Source organism: Rhinoderma darwinii, chromosome 11, assembly GCF_050947455.1.
Source record: "Rhinoderma darwinii isolate aRhiDar2 chromosome 11, aRhiDar2.hap1, whole genome shotgun sequence".
Taxonomy (NCBI): Eukaryota; Metazoa; Chordata; class Amphibia; order Anura; family Rhinodermatidae; genus Rhinoderma; species Rhinoderma darwinii.
Window position 1 is genome coordinate 61,659,401 of NC_134697.1, and position 7,041 is coordinate 61,666,441.

Below are 7,041 nucleotides of genomic sequence, written 5' to 3' on the forward strand. Positions count from 1 at the left end.
TATATATATTACCCAGTATAACCTAGTGCACATATCACCCAGTGTACATATCACCCAGAGTACATATCATCCACTATACAGATCATCCACTGTACATATCTTTCACTATATATATCATCCACTACACATATCACCGAGTATACATATGTAACTACAGCTATACAGTCTAAGTAAATTCCCTCCTCCATGTTCTATTTCCATAGAGAAAGTTCAGATCCGGGACTCTCCTCAGCATTGGCAACATGTTTCTCTATAAGAAATGTTGGTTGTATATCTGCCTTACATATCTGAGTGTTCTTTTTTTCTTTTGCGTGGACCACACAGATCTCTTTCCTTAGGTCTTCAGTCTATTGATGTAGAAAAGAGCAGTCCAATAGCTTATGATCTTCATATACAAGTGTATCATTGTGGTGTCATGGAATGTTGTGGTGTCATGTGGTCTTGTGATGTCATGGAATGTTGTGAAATCATGTGGCCTTGTGATGTCATGCGGTGTCAAGGATGAGAGAGAGATAAAGAGGAATCATGAGATAAAAATAGATAGACAAAGAGAGAGAGATAGAAAGAGATAAAGAGAGATAGAAAGAGATATATAAATAAAGGATAAAGAGAGAAATAAAGATAGAGAGAAATCATGAGATAGAGAGAGAGATGGTGATAGAGAGAGATTGAGAGGAATCATGAGATAGAGAGAAATCATGTGCTAGGGAGAGATAGCGATAGAGATATAGATAAATCTTGATATAGAGAGGAAGATAGAGAGAGAGAAATCATAAGATAGAAAAAGAGAGATATATAGATAGAGATAGAAAGAAATAGAGATAGAGACAGAGAGTAAGAGAGATAAAGATAGAAATACAGACAAATCATGATATAAAGAGAGATAGAGATAAAGATGGAGAGAGATATAGAGGGAGATAGAGAGAGCTTGATAGTTATAGAGAGGGAGGCAGATGTATATATATATATATATATATATATATATATATATATATATATATATACAGTGGAGGAAATAAGTATTTGATCCCTTGCTGATTTTGTAAGTTTGCCCACTGTCAAAGTCATGAACAGTCTAGAATTTTTAGGCTAGGTTAATTTTACCAGTGAGAGATAGATTATATATAAAAAAAAAAAAGAAAATCACATTGTCAAAATGATATATATTTATTTGCATTGTGCACAGAGAAATAAGTATTTGATCCCCTACCAACCATTAAGAGTTCAGCCTCCTCCAGACCAGTTACACGCTCCAAATCAACTTGGTGCCTGCATTAAAGAGCTGTCTTAAATGGTCACCTGTATAAAAGACTCCTGTCCACAGACTCAATGAATCAGTCTGACTCTAACCTCTACAACATGGGCAAGACCAAAGAGCTTTCTAAGGATGTCAGGGACAAGATCATAGACCTGCACAAGGCTTGAATGGGCTACAAAACCATAAGTAAGATGCTGGGTGAGAAGGTGACAACTGTTGGTGCAATAGTAAGAAAATTGAAGACATGCAAAATGACTGTCAATCGACATTGATCTGGGGCTCCATGCAAAATCTCACCTCGTGGGGTATCCTTGATCCTGAGGAAGGTGAGAGCTCAGCCGAAAACTACACGGGGGGAACTTGTTAATGATCTCAAGACAGCTGGGACCACAGTCACCAAGAAAACCATTGGTAACACATTACGCCGTAATGGATTAAAATCCTGCAGTGCCCGCAAGGTCCCCCTGCTCAAGAAGTCACATGTACAGGCCCATCTGAAGTTTGCAAATTAACATCTGGATGATTCTGAGAGTGATTGGGAGAAGGTGCTGTGGTCAGATGAGACTAAAATTGAGCTCTTTGGCATTAACTCAACTCGCCGTGTTTGGAGGAAGAGAAATGCTGCCTATGACCCAAACAACACCGTCCCCACTGTCAAGCATGGAGGTGGAAACATTATGCTTTGGGGGTGTTTCTCTGCTAAGGGCACAGGACTACTTCACCGCATCAATGGGAGAATGGATGGAGCCATGTACCGTCAAATCCTGAGTGACAACCTCCTTCCCTCCACCAGGACATTAAAAATGGCTCATGGCTGGGTCTTCCAGCACGACAATTACCCGAAACATACAGCCAAGGCAACAAAGGAGTGGCTCAAAAAGAAGCACATTAAGGTCATGGAGTGGCCTAGCCAGTCTCCAGACCTTAATCCCATCGAAAACTTATGGAGGGAGCTGAAGATCCGAGTTGCCAAGCGACAGCCTCGAAATCTTAATGATTTACAGATGATCTGCAAAGAGGAGTGGGCCAAAATTCCATCTAACATGTGTGCAAACCTCATCATCAACTACTAAAAATGTCTGACTGCTGTGCTTGCCAACAAGGGTTTTGCCACCAAGTATTAAGTCTTGTTTGCCAAAGGGATCAAATACTTATTTCTCTGTGCACAATGCAAATAAATATATATAATTTTGACAATGTGCTTTTTTTTTTTTTTTTAAATATAATCTATCTCTCACTGGTAAAATTAACCTAGCCTAAAAATTCTAGACTGTTCATGTCTTTGACAGTGGGCAAACTTACAAAATCAGCAAGGGATCAAATACTTATTTCCTTCACTGTATATATATATATATATATATATATATATATATATATATATATATATATATAGCGAGAGAGCTAGAGAGAGACAGAGAGCGAGAGAGAAATCATGAAATAGAGAGGAAGAGAGATGGAGAGAAATCATGAGATAGAGAATGAGAGATGGAGATAAATCATGAAATAGAGACAAAGAGATAGAGATAGAAAGAAATCATTAGATAGAAATAGAGAGAAATCATGACAGAAAGATGGAGATAAAGACAGATAGAGAGAAATCATCAGATAATGAGAAGGATAGAGATAGAGATAGAAAGAAATAATGAGATGAAGAGAGAGATGGAAAGAGAGATATAGAGAGATAGAAAAATAGATAGAGAGAGAAAGAGATAGTGAGGGAGACAGGGAGAGAGATAAAGAGAAAGAGAGAGGGAGAGAATGATAGAGAGAGGGAGATAGAGAGAGCTAGATAGAGGAAGAGACAGAGATAGTGAGAGAGACAGCGAGAGAGAGAGAGAGAGACAGATATATATATATATATATATATATATATATATATATATATATATATATATATATATATATATAGCGAGAGATAGAGAGAAAGATAGAGAGGGAGATAGAGAGAGAGACATGAGAGAGGAAGAGGAATAGATGGATAGATAGATAGATAGATAGATAGATAGATAGATAGATAGATAGATAGATAGATAGATAGATAGATAGATAGAGATAAGGAAAGGGTAAGGAATAACGAATTAGATAGGAAGGAAGATAGGAATATAGGTGTAACTTTAAGCCATGGGCCCAATGCAAAATTTGCTACAGGTCTCCCATCCACCATGTGCTCTTTATAATATTGGCAGAGAGACCATTGGGGCCCCCTTAGACATCAGGGTAACTCTCTAACACCCCCTATAGCTACGCCCCTAGATAGATAGATAGATAGATAGATAGATAGATAGATAGATAGATAGATAGATAGATAGATAGATAGATAGACAGACAGACAGACAGACAGACAGACAGACAGACAGACAGACAGACAGACAGACAGATAGATAGATAGATAGATAGATAGATAGATAGATAGATAGATAGATAGATAGATATAGATAAGTAAAGGGTAAGGAATAATGAATTAAATGTCATAGAGATCTAGTTTACACAGGAAACCTCCCTGAAGTGATGACAGGCACTTCTGATAAGAGGTGCTTGTTCCCAGCTCCCTAAAGGCACCATAACCGGAGATGGACTTTAAAGAGGCTCTGTCACCAGATTTTGCAACCCCTATCTTCTATTGCAGCAGATAGGCACTGCAATGTAGATTACAGTAACGTTTTTATTTTGAAAAAACGAGCATTTTTGGCCAAGTTATGACCATTTTTGTAGTTATGCAAATGAGGCTTGCTAAAGTCCAAGTGGGTGTGTTTAAAAGTAAAAGTTCAAGTGGGCGTGTATTATGTGCGTACATCGGGGCGTTTTTAATACTTTTACTAGCTGGGCGTTCTGATGAGAAGTATCATCCACTTCTCTTCAGAAGGCCCAGCTTCTGCCAAGTGACGCTGTGACGTCACTCACAGGTCCTGCATCGTGTCAGACGAGCGAGGACACATCGGCACCAGAGGCTACAGATGATTCTGCAGCAGCATCGGCGTTTGCAGGTAAGTCGATGTAGCTACTTACCTGCAAACGCTGATGTTGCTGCAGAATCAACTGTAGCCTCTGGTGCCGATGTGGCCGTCACGATGCAGGACCTGTGAGTGACGTCACAGATCTGTACTGCCAGAAGCTGGGCGCTGTGAAGAGAAGTGGATGATACTTCTCATCAGAACGCCCAGCTAGTAAAAGTATTAAAAACGCCCCGATGTACGCACATAATACACGCCCACTTGGACTTTTACTTTTAAACACACCCACTTGGACTTTTGCAAGCCTCATTTGCATAACTACAAAAATGGTCATAACTTGGCCAAAAATGCTCGTTTTTTCAAAATAAAAACGTTACTCTTATCTACATTGCAGCGCCTATCTGCTGCAATAGCAGATAGGGGTTGCAAAATCTGGTGACAGAGCCTCTTTAAGGCTTACAAGTATTATTTCCTAAGGGTTCCCCCAAATCTTAAGCCCTGCTCCTAGGAGCTTACAATCTAAAAGAAGGAACGCTCTAAATCTTAAAGGGTTTTCCCATAAATAACATTTTGTGATGGATGATAAATGTCTGATCACTGGGGGTCCACCCACTAGGACCCCAGCATTCGCGAGCATTGACAGCGAATGGAGCACCTCGGCTCTGCCACAGACCAGACAGTAAATGGAACAACTCAGCTATCTTCGTCAGTACTATAGACAGTGAATAGAGCAGAGCACTGACATTCCATTCACACAGGGGACACATAGACCTATGTTCTAGTGATCACTGGGGTCCCAGGGTCGGACTTCCGGAGATCTATCATCTATCCTGTGGATAAGTAATGAATGCTGTTTATGGGAAAACACCTTTCATCTAATTGAATCTCTATTGCTTGACTGTGTCTTTGTCTTGCGATGGTGTCTTTGTCTTTTCATGTGATTTTCCGCTCCGGCAAAAGAGAAAAAAATCACAATCCAGTTCTATTTTTACTACCATCCTCCAATATACATATCACCCAATATACATATCATCAAGTATCACCTAGTGCAGTGATCCCCAACGACCGGGCGACGGACCAATACCGGGCCACGGATCATTTGGTACCTGGCCGACATATATGGTATCCGCCCTGGTGGCCGCACGGAATTCCAGGCGAAAAATTGCACCAAACTGTGGTGCAGTTTTTTGCTGGAATGTCCGCTGTGGAAAATTGCTGAGCATTTAGCCGGTCTGGAGACCCAGGAGACCGCTGCAGCCTGTGATTGGCCGCAGCGGCGGTCACATGGGATGAAGCTTCATCCCAGGAGGCTGGCCCTCTGACGTCATCCAGGCTGGCCTCCTTGGATGATGTTTCATCCCATGTGACCACCACACCTCCCAACCATCCCGGATTCAGCGAGACAGTCCCGGATTCCGAGTGGTGTCCCAATGTCATATTTGGACAGTGACGTCAGTGGCTACACCTTGAGTGAAATCCCTGTTGCCGATGATCTGGCCGGGGAGATTCCGCTTCTAGAGGGAGTCTATCTACAGGGGGGGGTGGCACTATAAACATGGACACTGTAGCACTATATAGAGGCACTCTCCACATGGGCACTATCTACATGAGCACTATCTACATGGGCACTGTGGCACTATCTACAAGGGCACTGGCACTTTATATCTGTGCACTGACACTAGGGGCAGATTTGGTGGCATTATAGTGTATGGGGCAGCTATGTGGGCATTATGCTGTATGGGGGCATTAAGATGTATGTGGTAGCTATGGGGCATTATACTGTGTGGGGCAGCTATAGGGGCAATATACTGTATGGGGGCATCTGTGTGGGTATTATACTGTATGGGGCAGCTATGGGGGCATTATGCTGCATGGGGTCAGCTATGGGGAATTATGCTGTATGGGGGAATTAGTTTGGGCATTATACTGCACGGGGGCAACTGTATAGGGGTTATACTGTATGGGAGCATCTGTGTGGACATTATACTGTATGGGGGTATCTGTGTGGGCATTAAACTGTATGGGTGCATTTGTGTTGGCATTATACTGCATGGGTGCATCTATGGGGGCATTATACTGTATGGTGGCAGCCATTTGGCATTATACTGTGTGGGAGGCACTTTGGGAGCATGATACTGTGGAGCTGAACCTGGTGTGTATGGGCGGGGATTGGGTGTGATTAGTGGCGTGGATTAAAAGAAAAAAAATTATGTCTGTCTCCAATATATATTGCAAAATTAGGGATAGCTTGATTGTTACTCCCCCAGAACACTTCTTTACAAAATGGGAAGAACAACTTGGTGATAATGACCTTAGGGATAAAATCCTGACGGGATGGGGTTCAGTCCGGAAACACGTGATGAGAGAGGTGTGGAGGGACACCCAGTTTCGTATAATGCATAGGGCGATCTTTGGTTTTAATCTACCGCCGAGTCCTGCTATACCTGATCGCCTGGTTGCCTGCCCCAAATGTCATATTCCTAGAACAGACCTATTCCGCAGTTCAGCCCTTGTGGTCTCAGATCCGTGGCATGATGAATTCACTGTGGGGATTGACTTTGCCAATGTCTCCTGTCCTTTTCCTTTTCCATTATTGGGAGGAGACAGATGGTGGCAGAGCAGGGGGGAGACACCTGCCTCCATTGTTTCACCTGATCTGTTAGGTAGTTAAGCAATTACTGTTACAACACTGGTTGGTATCAACAATACCAACTATGCAAAATGTAATGAACCAACTAAAACAATGTTTGCACATAGAACGGTTAGACGCAGAGCGTATGAAAACCAAACGTACTAAAAAAAAAAATATCAAGTGGAAAGCATTTCTGGTGA